The following is a 20270-nucleotide window of genomic DNA, read 5'->3' as shown; positions in this document are numbered from 1 at the left end:
ACTGTTGGTTGCTGGCCTCCCCTCTGTCTCCTCTATACGCCCCCCCTCTTATCTCTGCCTTTGTGTCCTCTGTATATTATGCTCTGCATACTACCCTCCAGAGCCCCTAGGTTATCCAGCGCTGTTGCATCGTGAACTGTGTTTGAACTGTGTTTGCTGTGGAAGCTAAAGAGATTTGATGACTAACTGAGGGAGAGATGCAGCAGCTGGGACTGGCTAAAATTTAACTGACTGGAGACATAAGAGAGGTCTTGATGGAGCAATGATTCTTTTTGAAACCTATGAATCTATGAGAGCTACGGAATTGAAATGTTTGTAAGAACGTACCAATGAGAGGACTTGTTTAAATGTCAATGATTGCCTAATAACCCTAGGAGTGGCTCAATTGATTAAATGCTGGAATTACTGGAAACTGCTAAACTGATAGTTGAAACTAGTACTGAGTTTTAAGCTCACTTAAGGACTAAGTATTGATACAGCTTAGTACTGACTGAAAAGGTTATGAACTATGCTAGGAACTAAGCTGCAAATTAAGTGATGAACTCTGCGATTTAACTATGCGATAAGTTCGGAGCGATATCTACTGGAGAGTAACTTTCCTTCCTGTGGTGGATAGCAGCTGATTAGATAATTGGGTTAAGCTAATATAGAGCTGCAAAAGCATAAGAACATTCCTTTTTTTTTCTTTTTTTTCCTTCGTATCTTCCCGCCTCTCTTACGTTATACAGAGACCGGGAAAGAGGGATGAATGGTACGTTTTTCATAGGTTCTTTATAGGATTTTCATAGGTGCCCCAGCAAAATAAAATACAAAAAAAAAAAATCCACCAAGTTGCAGAATTTTCAATTCCATCTAAACTAGGGGGCCTGAAAGGGTTAAGTGACTGGAGACATAAGAGAGGTCTTGATGGAGCAATGATTTTGTCTGAAAACTATGAATCCAGGAGTGGCTCAATTGATTAAATGCTGGAAGTACTGGAAACTACTAAACTGATAGTTGAAACTAGTACTGAGTTTTAAGCTCACTTAAGGACTAAGTATTGATACAGCTTAGTACTGACTGAAAAGTTTATGAACTATGTTATGAACTAAGCTGCAAATTAAATGATGAACTCTGCGATTTAACTATGCGATAAGCTTGGAGCGATATTTTCTGGAGAGTAACTTTCCATTATGTGGTGGATAGCAGCTGATTAGACAATTGGATCAAGCAGAAATAGAGCTGCAAAAGTATAAGGACATTCCCCTTCTTTTTTTTTTTTGTTCCTTATGCGTTTTCTTTTTTTTTTTTTTTTCCTCTCTCTCTACGTGTCCTCCCGCCCCTCTTACGCTATATAGAGATCGGAAAAAAGGGACGAAGGGTACATTTTGTTTTTTTATTGTTCCTTTACAGGATCTTTACAGGTGCCCTAATAAAAAAAAAAAAGTAAAAAAAAAAAATCCATCAAGTCGCAGAATTTTCAATTCTTAAAGCAAAAGTGAAGAGAAGTATTCCATCTAAACTAGGGTGCCTGAGAGGTGAAACGGCAGGATATTCTTCTCTCCCCTTGCCCCTCCATTCAAATCAATAAAAGCAAAGATTGGAACCGAGAGGTACTCCCCTCTATACAGGACAACTATTTTGTCAAACAAGATAAGTGAACAAGATACATGATGAGGGGAAGATCACATAAAACAACAGAACCTAAAACCCCGAGGGAGAGTTTAAATACTAGTGTAACAGCTAGTTCAATACAAAAATACTTGACAACTAAAGAGGGTAACCAAAAAAGCCCAGATGTAGAAAAAAAAACATCCTTGCCAACCAAAAACGCAAAAAAAGAAATGGCTAAGTTAAAAGGAGCCCAAGGAGATAAAACAAGAGAAGAAACACAAACAGAGAGAGAGATGGAAACTTACGAGGGGGACGGGGAAGAACAGCGAAGTATAGCTCAAATGCCCACGAAGATCGAGATGATGGTAATGTTTGAAAGGATAGAAAGTTTAATTAAGAGTGAGATTACAAATGTCCGGATGGATCTGGGCCATTTGCTGCGGAGAGTAGAAGAGGCTGAGGAGAGAACTGAGAAACAAACACAAGAAATCGCAGAATTAAAATCGCAAGTGAAAGCACTGCAAATAAACCAAAGAAATACCTTTTATAAAATGGAAGCACAGGAAAATCAAAATAGACGCCAAAATCTAAGGATAAGAGCCCTCCCAGAGCAAAATGGAGAGAAACTGGAAGAAAAAATAAGGAAAATATTTAACCCCCTACTAGGACGAGAAGAGGACGAGGAGTTAAAGATCGATAGAGTACATAGAATTAGAAAGCCTCTAGGAATGAAGGAGGAGACCCCACGAGATGTCATTGTTAAATTCCATCGGTATACAGATAAGGAGAAAATATGGAGGAACCTCAGAGAGAGACACCCGTTGCAATACGAGCAAACAACTTTGCAAGTATTTGCGGACTTGTCAAGTGAAACATTATCCAGAAGAAGACAATTAAAACCATTACTAGAACATTTAAGACAAGCTAATATTAAATATAGTTGGGGGTTTCCTGCAGCATTGATAGTACATAGGGACGGAAAGACGGTTAGATTGAAATTTCCGGAAGAAGTACAGGACTTTTGTACAGAGTTACAGATTCCAACCATTAGTATACCTAAGCGATCGGAAAGAGAAGAAAGACTAATTGAAGAGGGAATAGGGCAGAGAGCTTAATGTAGGGGGGGGGGGGGGTAGGGGGAGAGGGGGGGGAGGGGGGGCTGGTGTAATTTATTACAAAAGAAACGAGATGGGAGAGGTAAAGTAAATAAAAGTTAATGTGGGTATGGGTGGAAACGGGAAGAGCCTCCCTGGACTATCTGCTCCCTCCTCTCCCCCCCTATGTCTACCGGGCCTTCAAGGCCGGGGGGGAGTGGAGGGACACGGAATGCCGGGCTTGGAGCTTCACCCCAAGGGGTGAGGTACATATTGCAGGATGGGGATATATTCTGGATATAGGTACAAGGACCAAAGAGGGGTCTGGGAGGGTTGGGGGGAGGGTTGGGAGGAGGTTGGGAGGGGGGGTGGGAGGGGTGGGGGGAGAAAGAAGACCCGACAGCAGAGAACCTCGTTAAGTGAGAAAAGAGGAGAAACCAGCCTGACTAAAATCTATGTCTATAGTTAATTGTTTGTCATATAACGTTAGGGGGCTAAATGAATCAGCAAAGCGGTTTAAAATTCTGAAAGAAATAGAACAATATGAAGCGGGTATAGTGTTCTTACAGGAAACCCATCTATCATACGAAAGCAAGATTAGAATATACTCCCCTAGGTTCCCGGTGTGGTTTTATGGAGATTCTTACTCAAGGAACTCAAAAGGGGTAGCTATCGGTATAGGACGGGAGGTATACTATAAAATAGAAGAAAGATTAGTCGACCCGGAGGGTAGATTCCTCTTTCTGAAGGGGAAACTATGGGGAGTAGACTATACCCTCGCTAACATATACTGCCCAAATAGAAGTCCAACGGTTTTTCTGAAAGGAATATTGGAGAAATTATGGGATTTTAAAAGAGGAAGAGTAATTATAGCTGGAGATATGAACTTTTGTATGAATCCGCAAATGGATAGTTCGTCCCGTGTGCAGGGGATTGGGAAGGAGCAGAGGAGAATAATAAAACACAGGCTATATCAGTACCAGCTTATGGATGTGTGGAGAACTATGCACCCAAGGATACGAGACTACTCGTTCTATTCCCCAGTACACGGGACGTACACAAGGATCGACTACTGGTTAGTGGAACATAGGGTTCTGGACGAGGTGATATCCACAGATATAGGAATTAGAACATTGTCTGATCATTCTCCAATATGCCTGAAGATCAAAATCCCAGGATTTCAGAAATCTCCTTTTTCCTGGAAATTGAATAGGGAACTGTTGGACGAGAAGGGAGAGGAAATAATTAGAAAGGAATTGGAGTTTTTTTTTACCACTAATTTAAATGAAGAGAATATGGAAAATATTATTTGGGAGACACATAAAGCTTATATAAGAGGGATATATATTTCACTAGGTACAAATAGGAAGAGAGAAGGTATTAAAAAGAGTAGAGAGTTGAGGGAGGAAATCCATGGATTAGAGCAAGAACATAAAAAGGCAAATGGCAGGGAAAGTGGACAGGTAGTGGACCTATTACATAAACTGGCTATGAAAAGAGAGGAACTCAGGGAATTAATGGAACAGGAAATGAGGACGATATATAATAGGATTAATAAAGAGAGATATTATAGCGGCATTAAAAATAGCAAGATCTTAGCAAAGATATTGAGGAAAAAAAGATCGAAGAATTATATAGAGAAAATATTAAATAAAGAGGGAGAGTCGGTCTATAAAACTAAGGAAATAGCAGAAGTTTTTAGAGAATATTATGGGCAGTTATATTCCGTGAGAAAAAAAGAGACAGAAAAGCAAGAGATGAAGAAAAGGGGAAAAATCAAAGACTATATATTCCAAGCAAATATCCCTAAAATACCGGGGGAATTGGCGCAGGAATTGGAGAATCCAATCTCAGTTCAAGAAGTAATACAGGCAATAAAAGAGACCAAAGGAGGAAAGAGTCCAGGGCCTGATGGCTATACAATAGAATATCTAAAAAAGTTTGGAGACATACTAGCCCCAATTTTATGTGCATATTATAATGGACTAGGTACAAAATATGGACTGAGCGAGGAGGCCTCCACTGCGACAATCTCCACGATATTGAAAGAGGGAAAAGAGAATACAATATGCTCAAACTATAGACCGATCTCACTACTCAATACGGACATTAAATTGTTCGCAAAAATATTGGCCGCTAGAATAAAGAAGTTAATGCCTAGCTTAGTCCATGAAGATCAGGTGGGATTCATTGAGGGGCGAGAAGGAAAAGATAATGGAGTAAGGTCATTATTACTGCTTCAGAGGATGAAGGAGAGTAGAATCCCCAGTCTACTCCTATCAATAGATGCTGAGAAAGCTTTTGACCGAGTAGACTGGGGATTCATGATGGGTACCCTAAGGGGAATGGGGTTTGGTCCCAAAATTTTGAAGTGGATAAAGGCACTATATAACAGCCCCAAGGCAGTGGTAAGAGTTAATGGGGTACTATCAACAGCCTTCCGAATGAACAATGGGACTAGACAGGGGTGTCCGCTGTCCCCCCTATTGTTCGTTCTGGCATTGGAGCCACTCCTGGAGACGATAAGGAGAAACCCAGATATAAAGGGGGTTGAGATAGAGGGGGAAATACATAAGACAGCCGCATTCGCGGATGATATTCTGTTTTATGTATCCAGCCCACGAATCTCCATGCCAAACTTGTTAAAGGCTTTACAGGAATACGGAGAATTATCTAACTTTAAAATCAACCCAAGCAAGTCAGAAATCTTAAACGTAAATATAAATCCGAGAGAAGAACTTGACATTAAGAGAGAATTCCCATTTCTATGGCAAAAAGAAATTAAATATTTAGGGATTAAACTGACTGCATCAATAGAAAAAATTTACCTAATAAACTATATCCCCCTTCTAGAAGAATTGAGAGAAGAAATAAGGAGAATGAGAACAAAGCCCCTGTCATGGTTAGGAAGAATTAATGCCTTAAAAATGATTATTCAACCTAAAATCCTTTATAAATTTCAGCTATTACCAATATATATCCCCCCCCTATATTTTAAAATGATAAATTCTTTAATTTCTAAATTTATCTGGAACAACAAGAAACCTAGAATCCCACTGAAGACTTTGCAAAAGGGAAAAGACGAGGGGGGTCTGAATGTCCCAGACTTTAGAAAATATTACGAAGCAGCAGTGTTAACACGGGTGGTGGAATGGGCAAAATTAGAAAGTAAAAAAAGATGGGGAAAAATAGAACACAGTTTATCAGGCACAAATTTAGGTAGAGAAATCTGGACTCCTTTAAAATATAGATCACTAGGGAAGACAACACCTTTGGTCACAAAAAATGTGTTTAGAGTATGGGAGGGAATACACAAACATAACAAGTGGAAATATAATTCCCCTTTAATTTATTTAAAAGATAATGATTTTTTTGCACCTGGTAAAAGTACAATAGGAGGGAAATGGATAAAACAAGATAATATGCAATTACGACACATAATTAAAGAGGGGAAATTGAAAACACTAGCAATATTACAGAAAGAAAATGATTGGATGGATTTGAATGAGTGGCGATACCTGCAGCTTAGACATTTCGTCTCAAGACTACCACAACCGCTTAGAGATGGAGAAAATTCGACTGCCTTGGAGCGGATATGTGAGGGGAAATCCCCAAGGGCAGGTATTTCCCAGTTTTATAAGGTCTTGAGACGGGAATGTGAAGCGGAGGTACCAACTTTCATTAAAAAATGGGAAGAAGAGATAGGAGCACGGGGTGAAAACCAAAATATAGAAAAAATATTGAAGATGGTGCACAGATCCACAGAAAATAGTAAGATGATAGAAACAAATTATAAAATTTTAGTAAGATGGTATAGGACCCCAGATATAATGGCAAAGTACCAGGAGGGACAATCTGGGAAATGTTGGAGGAATTGTGGACAAACGGGAAGTTTGGCCCATATATGGTGGGATTGTCCCAAGATTAAAGAATATTGGAGAGAAATAATAAGATATATAGAAGTAATAGCTAAAATACAGTTACCTGAGAACCCATGGTTATGCCTATTCCATGCAGTAGATACCCCAATTAAGGAGTATAGGAATTCCCTCACAAGCTCATTAATAAACGTGGCAAAAAGCCTGATTCCGAAAAAATGGAAAGAAATAGAAGCACCCAAAGTAAAGGAATGGCTAGGAAAAGTTGAGGAAATGTATAGTATTGAAGGGCTGGGAATGGAGGAAGAAAGAGAAAGAAAGAGATTCCATGTGAAATGGAAATACTGGAAAATCTTTAGACAATCTATGATTTTTAACGAGGTAATGGGTCGGTAGGGTTGGGGAGAGGGGTGGGAGGGAGATATTTTAGAAGAACTCGAGAAGGAAAGAAAGAAAACCAGGATAATGTGAAAAATTGAAGGGCATGAATGTATTTTGGTCCTATGGTTTTCTTTTATAATACTTGATTATGTTTTGTACGCAACTTAAATGAAAAACTTAAATAAAGAATAATAAAAAAAAAAGAATGGCCAAGTCAAAGTCCAGACCTTAATCCAATCAAGAATCTGTGGAAAGAGCTGAAAACTGCTGTTCACAAAACGCTCTCCATCCAACCTCACTGAGCTCGAGCTGTTTTGCAAGGAAGAATGGGCAAGAATTTCAGTCTCTCGATGTGCAAAACTGATAGAGACATACCCCAAGCGACTTGCAGCTGTAATCGCAGCAAGGTGGCTCTACAAAGTATTAACGCAAGGGGGCCGAATAATTTTGCACGCCCCACTTTTCATTTTTTTATTAGTTAAACAAGTTTCAAAAATCCAATAGATTTTGTTCCACTTCACAATTGTGTTCCACTTGTTGGTGATTCTTCACAAAAAATAAAAATTTTATATCTTTGTTTGAAGCCTGAAATGTGGCAAAAGGTTGAAAAGTTCAAGGGGGCCGAATACTTTCGCAAGGCACTATATATATATATATATATATATATATATATATATATATATATATATATATATATATATATATATAGTAAGGTAATAAGAAGGTTTAAAAGGGGGGATTTTAACGGTGCAAATTAACTGTGTGAAAAAATAGTTTTTTGTATGAAATTTTATTACAGTCAAGATTAAAAAAATATTTTACAAGTGAAACAATGCAAAAGACTTCACAGTGGTTTACATAAACAATCTTTGAGGGTCACGGATGAATGTAAGGAAATCATTATTGCACACTAGCCCAATATGTTTCGCTGTTCGCTGTTTGCTTCTTCAGGGGATGTGCAATACAACAATGCATACACTGTAATATACAAAGAAAAATAATTAACTATTCCAATAATTATTTATTTTATGTATAAGTATATTCTGTCAGACCGACACCTCCAAGGCCAAGCTTACCCCCTGCCATGTCCACCCACATTCAGCCACCACCCAAAGTTTCACACCTGCCAACAGAACCCAATGAGGGCATTCGACTTTTGTATTGTTAAGAGATAAGGTTAGATCAAGTGTACAGCTGGCTAAGACAATGCAGCTCTATGATTTAAGCCTCGTACACACCACTATTTTTTTTTTCAACCTGTGTGGGTTGAACGAAAACAAACTGACAGCTCAGGTCAGAGCCACTGTACTAACAAACCAATGTTAGTACAGTGATCTCCTCTGCTACGCTAGAGGGGGATGCCCTTGCCAAAACACTCCGGTCAGTGCTCTCAGCCATTGGCTGATGCAAAACGAAATCTCCAGAACATAACCCCAGGGTTCTGTGCTTGGACCAATCCTATTTAATTTGTTCATAAATGACCTGGAGGATGGGGTAAACAGTTCAATCTCTGCATTTGCAGACGATACTAAGATAAGCAGGGCAATAACTTCTCTGCAGGATGTGAAAACCTTGCAAAAAGATCTGAACAAATTAATGGCATGGGCAACTACATGGCAACTGATGTTCAATGTAGAAAAATCTAAAATAATGCATTTGGGTGGCAAAAATATGAATGCAATCTATACACTGGGGGAGAACCTCTGGGAGAATCTAGGATGGAAAAGGACCTAGGCGTCCTATTGGATAATAGGCTCAGCAATGGCAAGCTGCTACTAACAAAGCACACACAATATATGGCATGCATTAAAAAGGGGATCAACTCCAGACATAAAATGATAATTCTCCCGCTCTACAAGACTGGTCCGGCCGCACCTAGAGTATGCTGTTCAGTTCTGGGCACCAGTCCCCAGGAAGGATGTACTGGAAATGGAGCGTGTACAAAGAAGGGCAACAAAGCTAATAAAGGGTCTGGAGGATAATTGGGTATGAGGAACGGTCACGAGCACTGAACGTATTCTCTCTGGAGAAGAGACGCTTGAGAGGGGATATGATTTCAATTTACAAATACCACACTGGTGACCCTACAATAGGGATACAACTTTTTTGCAGAAGGGAGTTCAACAAGACTCGTGGCCACTCATTAAAATGAGAAGAAAAGAGGTTTAACCTTACATTACGTAGAGGGTTCTTTACTGTAAGGGTGGCAAGGATGTGGAATTCCCTTCTACAGGTGGTGGTCTCATCAGGGAGCATCGATAGTTTTAAAAAAACTATTAGATAAGCACCTGAACGATCAACATACAAGGATATACAATGTAATACTGACATATAATCACACATAGGTTGGACTTGATGGACTTGTGTCTTTTTTCAACCTCACCTACTATGTAACTATGTAATAACCCTACACAAGGCCCATGTGCATAATCATGATTGGATTAAGGCAGGGCTCGAGTCCTGCAGGAAGGCATGGTAACGTCGTTCCTGTACTTTTTCTACAGCGGGAACGACATTCCCTTTACACTGTGGTGCAGGGGGCTGACACTGCCCTCCCTCCTCCTCTTGTGTAATACATGATGTCCCTGTCAGTGGTGGAGTGTAGCGTGTGTAGTACTGCAGCATGGGTTAATAGATCATTGGGCACTCACTGAGCTCATGATGTTCACCGCTAGATTGTTGGGCTTGGGCTGACTGACATGGTTCTACACCGCCAGGCAGCATTAAACACAGCAGGAGAACCGCCTGTAGTCCTGCCCACCCTGTCAAGCAGCACTGAGCACACTGGGAGCGGTGCCGTAGTCCTGCCCACTACTTTCTAGTGGTGGACAGGACTACAGCTGCCGCTCCCACTGTGTTCAATGCTGCCTGGTGGTATAGGGCCGTATCCAAGCCTGACAATTTGGCAGTGAACAGCGTGAGCTTGGCGAATGCCCAATGATCTATTAACCATTGCTGCAGTACTAGACATGCTACAATCCTACACACTGCCACTGAGGACAGCATGTGTTTAGATTTTTGCTAATTCCCATTGGCTTGCAGCACTTCCCACCTTGGGCTTGGGGGAGGCTGCAATGATGGGTAGGGTGAGGAGGAATTGATGGGCACAGTAAGGCTGCACTGATGGGCACTGTGAGGCTGCAATGATGGGCACAGGTGAGGCTGAATTGATGGGCACAGTAAGGCTGCATTGATGGGCACAGTGAGGCTGTATTGATGGGCACAGTGAGGCTGCATTGATGGGCACAGGTGAGGCTGCATTGATGGGCACGGTGAGGCTGAATTGATGGGCACAGTGAGGCTGCAATGATGGGCACAGCGAGTCTGCATTGAACCATTATCACACATTGTGTTTTTTTTTTTGGTTGGTATAGCATGCAGGTTAAATTATTTTGTTGTTAGATCTGCTCTATTTTTATTTTTTTGATGCATGTGAATTTTGGAGGTGTCCTTGTAAACTGTCACTTTACAATAAATGTTGCACTTGATTTGTTAAAAAGGAGTGCATATATTACACACACTTTTTTTTATTTTTGAGGTTGGATGGGGGATCTTGGATGAGTTCCCACACTTTCTTTCCCAGGACTTGACCCCTGGATTAAGGTTTCTTTGTTAATGGATGTAAATGCTGGGATATGTTCTTATCACTCAATAGAACTGATGCAGTGGTTTGGATAAGCTATGAAGCATCTTTAACATTACACAGGTCCAGTGCAAATTGACTGATTATTATTGGCTATATGTAATTCGGAGAATTCAAGATCACTAGCAAGCCGCCTGTAAAAGTAAATAGTCTATTAGTCTCTCAAAACAAGCAAACAAATAAATAAATCGCTTTCTTCAGCAAAAGTAAAGCAAACAATTCAGTCTTGAACAAATACCCTTGTGCTTTTCTTTAATTTAGTGAAAAGCATATTGCTATATACACAGCCGTACTTATTCAGGGTGAATAGCAGTTCTCATCCCTGATGAAATACAAAATGAGAACATTTCTGCAAAATTTTAAAGTCTGTGTACATTGGAAATTCTCCCTTTATCATGGGTCAGTGAATCCTAATGCTATGTTAAACAAGCTCCTGTCATTGTCTATAAATGGAGACATATGCAAGTCAGTCAACGTAGCCATAGTCGACAGGCAAATAACTCACAGACAACATTAAATAGTAAGGCATCAGGCAGTCTTTAAATGCATAGCTAATCACCAGGACCCAAATTTCTAACCAACATTAAATAGTAAGGCATCAGGCAGTCTTTAAATGCATAGCTAATCACCAGGACCCAAATTTCTAACCCGCTTTGCCAATAGGTGATCAATTGCAGCAAGTATAAAGTGAACTTCTGGTTCTCTGTGCAAAATGGAATGATCAGTGTACTTCTATAGGGATTTAGCCACACCTAGTGTGAAATAACATAAGCTTCCAGTAGTCAGACTTGCTGATATAAAAACTCTAGGTAAGAGCTACAGCACATAAATTGGTCTGTTCTCCGTTGTTGGGTGCATCCCTTGCAGAGCCTAGATTGATCATACTGTATATGACAACACAAGTCTATTCATGCCCATACAGTAATGGATATATTAAAGTATAGTCATAGTATATTATACTGTACTATATACAGTAGTATAATATTTTTCATTGCACCTTTCCCTTAAAGTAACTTTCAAATCATTTTCACATACTTTTACACATCTTTTATATTGTATTATAGTGTATTTCCAACAATTCTGCCATCCCAAACTAAATCAGGTTCAGTCAGGGCTGGACTGGGACAAAGATTTGGCCCTGGACTTCATCCAGACCGGCCCACAGTATATAAACTATATGCAATTGCGCAAAAAAAAAACATAGGTAAAAACATTCCAGTCACTGTACTATGGGTGAGCAGGGACTTGGGTATCTATGGTTTCACTGAAAGAACAAAAAAGTCCCTGCATTGGTGGTTTCACTGGAAGGACAAATGTCCTTCTGTCCGTGTTGTCACTGGAAGAAAAAAAAAATGTTCCTGCATTCATCATATGTGACACCAGTAAATTTAAGGAGGTGGAGTGGTAGAAAGCTGGAAATGGGGATGGAGATGACGGGAGTGGAGTGTGGGAAGCTGACAGGGGCGATGACGATGACAAGGGGGATGAAGATGACGTGGGGGATGAAGCTGACATGGGGGATGAAGCTGACATGGGGGATGAAGATGATGGGGCAGAGTGGTAGGAAGCTGACAAGGGGGGTGAAGGTGACAGGAGGATGAAGATGATGTGGCGGAGTGGTAGGAAGCTGACATGGGGGATGAAGATGACATGGGGGATGAAGATGACATGGGGGATGAAGATGACATGGGGGATGAAGATGACATGGGGATGAAGATGATGGGGAGGCGGAGTGGTAGGAGGCTGACATGGGGATGAAGCTGACATGGAGATGAAGATGACTGGGGGATGAAGATGACTGGGGGATGAAGATGACAGAGGGGATGAAGATGACATGGGGGGATGAAGATGACATGGGGGGATGAAGATGACTGGGGATGAAGATGACATGGGGGGATGAAGATGACATGGGGATGAAGATGACATGGGGATGAAGATGACAAAGGGGATGAAGATGACATGGGGGGATGAAGATGACTGGGGGATGAAGATGACTGGGGGATGAAGATGACATGGGGGGATGAAGATGACTGGGGGATGAAGATGACTGGGGGATGAAGATGACATGGGGGGATGAAGATGACATGGGGATGAAGATGACTGGGGGATGAAGATGACTGGGGGATGAAGATGACATGGGGATGAAGATGACATGGGGGGATGAAGATGACATGGGGGGATGAAGATGACATGGGGGATGAAGATGACTGGGGGATGAAGATGACATGGGGGGATGAAGAGGACATGGGGGGATGAAGATGAATCGGGGGGATGAAGATGACTGGGGGATAAAGATGACATGGGGATGAAGATGACATGGGGGGATGAAGATGACATGGGGGGATGAAGATGACATGGGGGATGAAGATGACTGGGGGATGAAGATGACATGGGGGGATGAAGAGGACATGGGGGGATGAAGATGAATCGGGGGGATGAAGATGACTGGGGGATAAAGATGACATGGGGATGAAGATGACATAGGGATGAAGATGACAGAGGGGATGAAGATGACATGGGGGGAAGAAGATGACATGGGGGATGAAGAAGACATGGGGGGATGAAGATACATGGGGGATGAAGGATGACATGGGAGATGAGATGATGGGGTGGAGTGGTATGGCATCAGGAGGACATGGGTGAAGATTGAAGACAAAATCTGTGTAGAATAGCTATTAGCCTGTTGAGGTTGAAATATGGGATCACCCACCCTATAATTTGGGCAGAACAGTAAAGGATGTGCCCTCACTTCTCCAGAGCCCTGTGCTTTGCCTCTTTCGGGCTCTTCAGCAATCGCACACCGCGTGGGGCAGTCCAAACAGCCAGGGACTGCGGGGGCTCCTCTGATCTGTCGTGGGTGGGACTGGACTGAGCCTGGAGGAGGGGATGACGTCACGTTGAGGCGAGCGGAGCGCCGTGCCTGTGCTTCAGCACCTCATTGGCTGACATGGCACACAGTGCCAGCGAGGTTGCAGTGATTGGCGGGCGGCGGCAACTCACCACCAATCTGAATAGTGCATAAAGACAGCGCTGCCCGGACAGGCCGTGGAGCCCGCACACCGAACATTGAGGCTGAGCACATTATGCTTAGGCTCACGGCACGGCGCACACAGTGAGTGACATTCCAGGCCGTCAGAGTCACTCGGCACTATTTCAGCAGAGCTGCGCCGGCCCCGCAGCCTGGCAAACTGATCCGGGCTGGCCTGCACCCTCCCAGCTAGGCAGCAGTGCTCCCTAGGTGACAGGCTGTCACTGGAGCCGGCCCACTGAGCCATCGGCCCACCGGGAAACTCCCGGTAGTCCCGATGGCCAGTCCATGCCTGGGTTCAGTCATGAAAGCCTACCTTATAGTGTTATTTTGTATCTTTCATATGAACATGCGTTCATATTTTTTTGTATAAGTAATTTCTTACTTTATATTAAGCCAAAAGGTTGATTTTTTAATCTAGACAAAGTAATGTATCATTTTTGAAGCTGAACTCCAGGTAGATATAAAAAGGACTAATTAATGTATAAGTATGTATTCAGAAAAAAATGTTTGGTCTATTTTTAAATGTAACTAGTGTAAATGCTTGAATTCCACTTGGTATTAAGCTCTTCTATGCAATAAATGGAATATATTACACTGGGAGAAGAAGGGGTTGGAGCAGGGGCCAATCCAGTGTGCTGTATAAGGATACTGCTAAAGAATGCCGACAGGCAGTGGTGTTGCTAGGGGGTGACTTTCGGGGCTATAGCTCTGAATATGGGGCCCATAGCCCTGAGTCTCTGGGGACCCTGATTTAAGGAGGAGGCTCTCTGTGGACCCTGATTTAAGAGGGAGGCTCTCTGTGCACCCCAATTTAAGGGGGGCTCTCTGGGGACCCTGATTTAAGGGAGAGGATCTCTGAGGACCCTGATTTAAGGGGGGCTCTCTGAGTACCCTGATTTAGCGGGGAGGCTCTCTGGAGACCCTAATGTAAGGACGGCTCTCTGGGAACCCTGCTGTAAGGGGGGCTCTCTGGGGACCCTGATGTAAGGGGGGGCTCTCTGGGGATACACACACACATATATTATATACATGTGTATGCCCACCCAAGCGTATGACTTTCTTTACTACACTGCTATGGACTCTAGCCCCAGATCTTTTGTAGACCTAAAAACACCTCTGCCGACAGGAGACGCAGGAGCAGAATTATTATTTTATAAGCCTGCTGTCACTCTGTAACTGTCCAATCACAGGCTATGGGCATGGAAGTGATCAAATGATAATGCTTAACTGCAATATAGAAAAGTCAGGCCACAAGCCTGGCTGTGGTATCTGGCAGGGCTGTATAAAGCTTAGGACTGGATGGACAAATATACACATCTTTTGACAGGCAAAACAGTTTCCATATATATTTCATCTTGTGTATTTAGCTCTTTGTCTGTAGGTCTGCTTTAAGGTTAAAATTTTATTAATCAATTAGTATTTAGCCAGTTCTAACCTGTACCAGAGTACTCTTACACTCTGACAAACATGACAATTTAAGAACAAGGAACTGCAAGTTATGAAAGACTGTAATATTACACATATCGAGGAATAAGAAAGTACTAATAAGCAAAGCAATATTACTTCCAAAAGATGCAGTTTCCCCTTTCTTTATGTACATATCTGTTTACTACAAAAATAGGAAATGGTTGCATTTCAAAATCGATTGCGTTTACACAAGGCAGTGTTGCTAGGCAGGGAATGTGCAACTTAACAGCCTGCTCACTCAAATTAATATACAATACAGTACATAGGATAGAATATTTACACATGGCTCTCCTTGTATCACTTCCCCAAATGGATGTAACCATACATCCTCAGGTTTCAGTGGTTCTACGAGAGTCATGGCTGCAGCTGCAGTCATGACCCTGGAGTCTTTTGCTATAACTGGCAATGCTCTATAACAGGGGTCTCCAAACTTTCTGAACAAAGAGCCAGTTTACTGCCCTTCAGACTTTAGGGGGCTGGACTGTGGGCAGTGTGAGAGGAAAATGCCCTGGCATCAGTGGGAGTAAACAATACCCCATCATTGGTATTGAGGGGAATAATAGTGCCAAATCATTGTTATCATTGGGAGGAATAGTGCCCCATCATTGGTATCAATGGGAGGAATTATGCTCCATCATTGGTATCTATAGGAGGAATACTGCCCCGTCATCAATGTCAGTAAGAGGAATGGTGCCCCATCATTAGTGACAGGAACTCTGCCCCACTGTTGCTGACAGTGGGGGGAATAATGACCCAAGGGCTGGATAAAAGCAGGCAAAGTTTGGAGACCACTGTTCTATAATGTAAAAGTGATCAAAGCAACTATACAGCTGCTGAATCACATTTACATGTGGCGCAATATGGTGACCACCCCCCTCTCCTTCCCAGGCTCTCCTGTTATATTGTGGGGGGCCATAACTGAAATAAACAGTCAGGGCGGCACACCATAGAGATAAGAGAAGCTTCTGTTCCCTGGTCATCTCTATGGTCTAGGAAACTGGACATGGCGAGGATTTTGTCACCTCCGGTTTCCGTTTGTGTATATGTTTAACCGACTTTTGAAGCATTTGATCAAATTGATAAAAAGTCACTGCTCCAGCAATCACAAGGGATGTAGCAATAAAGTTTATAAAAACACTTTAACCACTTGCCACCCACCACTATAGCAATATGATATCTGCAAAGTGGTTGCGATATCCTGACCGGACAATATATGACATCGCCAGGATATCAAGCCGCTTCACGCTCCTGAGGGAGTGCATCACGGTGATCATTGTTGCGGTATATCAGTCTGACACAAAGCAACTATGATCTAGGCTGTCATCCACACGCCTCACACAGAGGAATGTCCTGTTGTCTGAAATAGGCTGATGGACTCTATCTTCCAGTCCCTCTTCTGTGTTTACCCTCTGTAGACGGGACAAGGCATTTATGGGTGCAGGTCGTACATGTGCTAATTTAGCCTCATACCTGTATATAAGCTGACTTGAGACACTCATAAACATTTACCATGCTTCCCGTTTAAGGACACCCCTTTCTGGGTAAACAGTAAAACGCATCTGGAAGGAATGTGCAGGACAATACGCACCTGCATGGTACTTTATTTACATTTAAACCAGTCTGCATCCATATTCTAAAGTGATACGTATCTTCGGCTGACCTTCGAGTATACATCTCATTAGAAATATCAATATATCATCGAGTTTTTTACCCCTGATGAAGGTTCTGTGATACCAGCAACTGGAAACGCGTCGGGTGTGGGTGATATAAAAAAAGTATTTTAACCATTAATTTTTTGATTTGTTTCATTTATGTAATTGTCCATCTGTAAATACGCCATTGGGACATGCTTCAGTCTATACGTCCCTCTTGTGGTACTATGTATTTTTTGTATATCTTTTGTAATTATCAATAAAATTTTGTACACATTGTAAATCTCTGTCTGGTGTTGGTGGTCATTTAAAAACCCACCCATTTAAGGGGGAATCTTTCTTTGTATGATCTAGCTAAATTGTCTCTGAGAGAGACTCTTTACCATGTGATCAGCCGTTTCCAATCACAGCGGATCACGATGTAAATAGGGCAAGCTGTTGATCGGCTTTTCCTCACTCGCACCTGACAGACGTGAGGAGAGGTGATCGGCTGCTCTTCTGACAGGGGGCATCTGTGCTGATTGTTTATCAGTGCAGCCCCCCCTTGGATGCCTGCCCAGGACCACCAGGATGCCACCAGGACCACCAGGGATGGCCACCACACTGGACCACCAGATATGCCACCCTAGACCACCAGGGAAATGCAAATCAGTGCCCAGGCAGTTGCCAATCAGTGCCAGAGTAAAATGCCTGCCACCAGTGATGCCTATTAGTTAAATCTATCAGTGCCAACCATCAGTGCCCATCAATGCCCATCAGTGCTACCTTTCAGCGCCCATCAGTGCCATCTATCAGTGCCACCCATCAGTACCCATCAGTGCAGCCTTTCCATACCTATCAGTGTTGCCTATCCATGCCAATAAGTGCCCACCAGACCTTTTGTGTAACGCTAAACTGGTAACTTATAATAGCTTTTAAAGCATCACCTATGGGGATTTTTAAGTACTGTCATTTGTCACCATTCCGATTATAAAGCATGACATGTTAGGTACATTTACTCTTCCTATCATCATTTTTTTTATTTTATCAAACAAAAAAAAAGACCAAACATTTTGAAAAAAAAAAGTTTTTTACTTTTTTCTGCAAGTAAATTTTGTAACTTGTGCCCCGTACACACGAGTGGCCATTCCGCAAGTATGCGTAATTTCAAAGCATGACATGTTAGGTATCTATTTACTCAGCGTAACAGCATCTTTCACAATTTACAAAAAAATTGGGCTAACTTTACTGAAATAGATATTTTATAGATAGGCAACTCCTATCCTCAAATTGATTAGTGGTTCCAAATTAATAATAACTACTGCAGTAGGGAACAAACACAAAAGATACGCTCAACATCTTTCCAAATAACCGTTCTCTTTTATTATGACGCATTTTAAGGTTTTTATACACATGATTACGTAGGTATCACATTAATATTACAATTGTACATTTATGGTAACAAAGGGTGTTACATAGGCAGGCTAATTCTAATCAGGACTCGAAAGAATGCAAAACATGTACTGAAAACATTATTAGTGCCGTGTAATATATGCCGTATATGTGCAATACATATAAAATAGAATACAATTATATACAGAACCTACACATTTACATTACAGTCTCCTCTCTTTTGATCAATATTTTGATCACTAACCATACCTGCTATCACCTTTAACCTGGAACCTCCACATGCTTAGGTGGAGGTAGTCCTGGCCAAAGAGGCAAAAACTCCATTGTGGAGAAAATAATAGCTGAGCAGCTTTTTTCATTACAAAATGACTTTTCATTGTGAAAAACAAATGATTGATAAGACATATTTACAGACTACTGGCTGTACACTCCTGTGGCCAGAATGGGCTTCTAGCTTAATTGATGGTATGCTGATTTATCAGCACATGTAAACACAGACAATTCTACATAAAATGGAAGAGGTACAAAAGACAAATATGACTTCAACATGACTAAACTACTTTTCAAATATATTTATCCCTTACAATTAAAGTAATTGAATCATAAAGTACCCTAGACTGTTATCGCAAGAGGGAAACAAATCAAACACAGAGATTTCTTTAATCATTTTGGCAGTGTCTGGTGTGGATCCAGTGACTTTTCCTTCAACATGTACATAAAATAGATGCTCTATTGAGTCTCCAAACATTCCCTTATATATAAATGTCTCTTAACAATCCACAAGTCACCTGGCTTTAGTTTTAGATCCTTCCAAACTCTTAGGATCTGGACGTGGGGAGAAAACACATAAATTAGTTTGTCAAAAACCTTAAAAGATCAGCAACATTCTCTGTGAGATCCGAATGGAGGACTTCAGCTGCTGAGACAAAATATAAGCAAGTGAGTAACACACTCCCAAACCAAATCCCATAGGGAAAGAGTCCAACATCCACTTAGGGGCTTGATAAAATATAATAAAACATTCAGGCAAAATTTTTCTAGTTTCTTACTGTACTTTGTCCGCTACATTGTAGACAGCAGGGGGTATAAAAAATAAAACTTCAAAACTTCTAATAAGGACTCTCCTATAAAAATGATTTCCTCTGTTAATCTCTGTACTTACAAACTACTTCTGATAACACTTTTTACTGTGGCCTTTGCAGTAACATTTGCCACTGGACTTCCAGAAAACATGTCCATACAAACAAAATACATACTCATAAGATCCTGACTTGGGCATCTGGATATATCTTTTTGTTATCTCTGGAAGGGATGTTTAGCTTTTGGTAACACCTTTGGTAACAGGTAAAACAAGAAATGGTATGTTATAAAAACAACTGTGGTGAACCCTGGTTCTATCCCATGCATATTTACTAAGGCAGCCATAACTGCTTGTGACTGATGACACGGCCCATGTGTCAAGCTGGAGGGAACAGAGTCGCTGGCAGACATAAATGATCAAGTTTTCCAAAGTCTGTTTCATAAGAAGTTGTCCCGTCTGGACCACTTGTGCTTCTCGTTCTGGGGTCCTTAAAGTTGCATTATTAATCCCAGCTATACTGGGCCAGAACTAGGGTGGAATCTGTGAGTTGCACAGACCCAGCAAGTGTTGGGGGCTGTAAATGCAGCATCCTTAGAGTCGCCTGGTCTGCTTCCATGTGTGAGTTTTAATGTTAGTATGGCTACCTCAGAAAGAACCTGGAAGGCTGAAAACAGCCAATCAAATTAACTTGGCATGCTTGATTGGTTTACCTGCCGAAGTAAAAACAAACTTCTGGCCCTTCAAATGGACCAAAAGCTCTCTATATCTCAACTATCTATATAAATAAATACTCTTTATAGCCCACAGGTTTTGCTAAAACATGGAGCTCTGCTTCTTGAGCTGGGGAAAAAGGATCCAATGACTCAGAATACAGAGTATCCTTCTGGGTGATAAACTGCATCCTCAGTATAAAACCAGGAATAACACTACAAAAAAGTAAATACTCGGGTCTTCAGGGAGTGTGTCCTGCACTGGGCTCACAGCAGCCGATTCCCACGTCATCAGTTTAACACATGTGCTTTTTCTTTGTCTCCAGCCTCCTCCAATAGAGGCAATAA

The sequence above is a fragment of the Lithobates pipiens genome, unplaced genomic scaffold, assembly GCF_037356315.1.
Source record: "Lithobates pipiens isolate NorthernLeopardFrog02 unplaced genomic scaffold, aLitPip1_a1.2 Scaffold_23, whole genome shotgun sequence".
Taxonomy (NCBI): domain Eukaryota; kingdom Metazoa; phylum Chordata; class Amphibia; order Anura; family Ranidae; genus Lithobates; species Lithobates pipiens.
The sequence above is the reverse complement of the archived record's forward strand: the minus strand, read 5'-3'. Positions refer to the sequence as shown.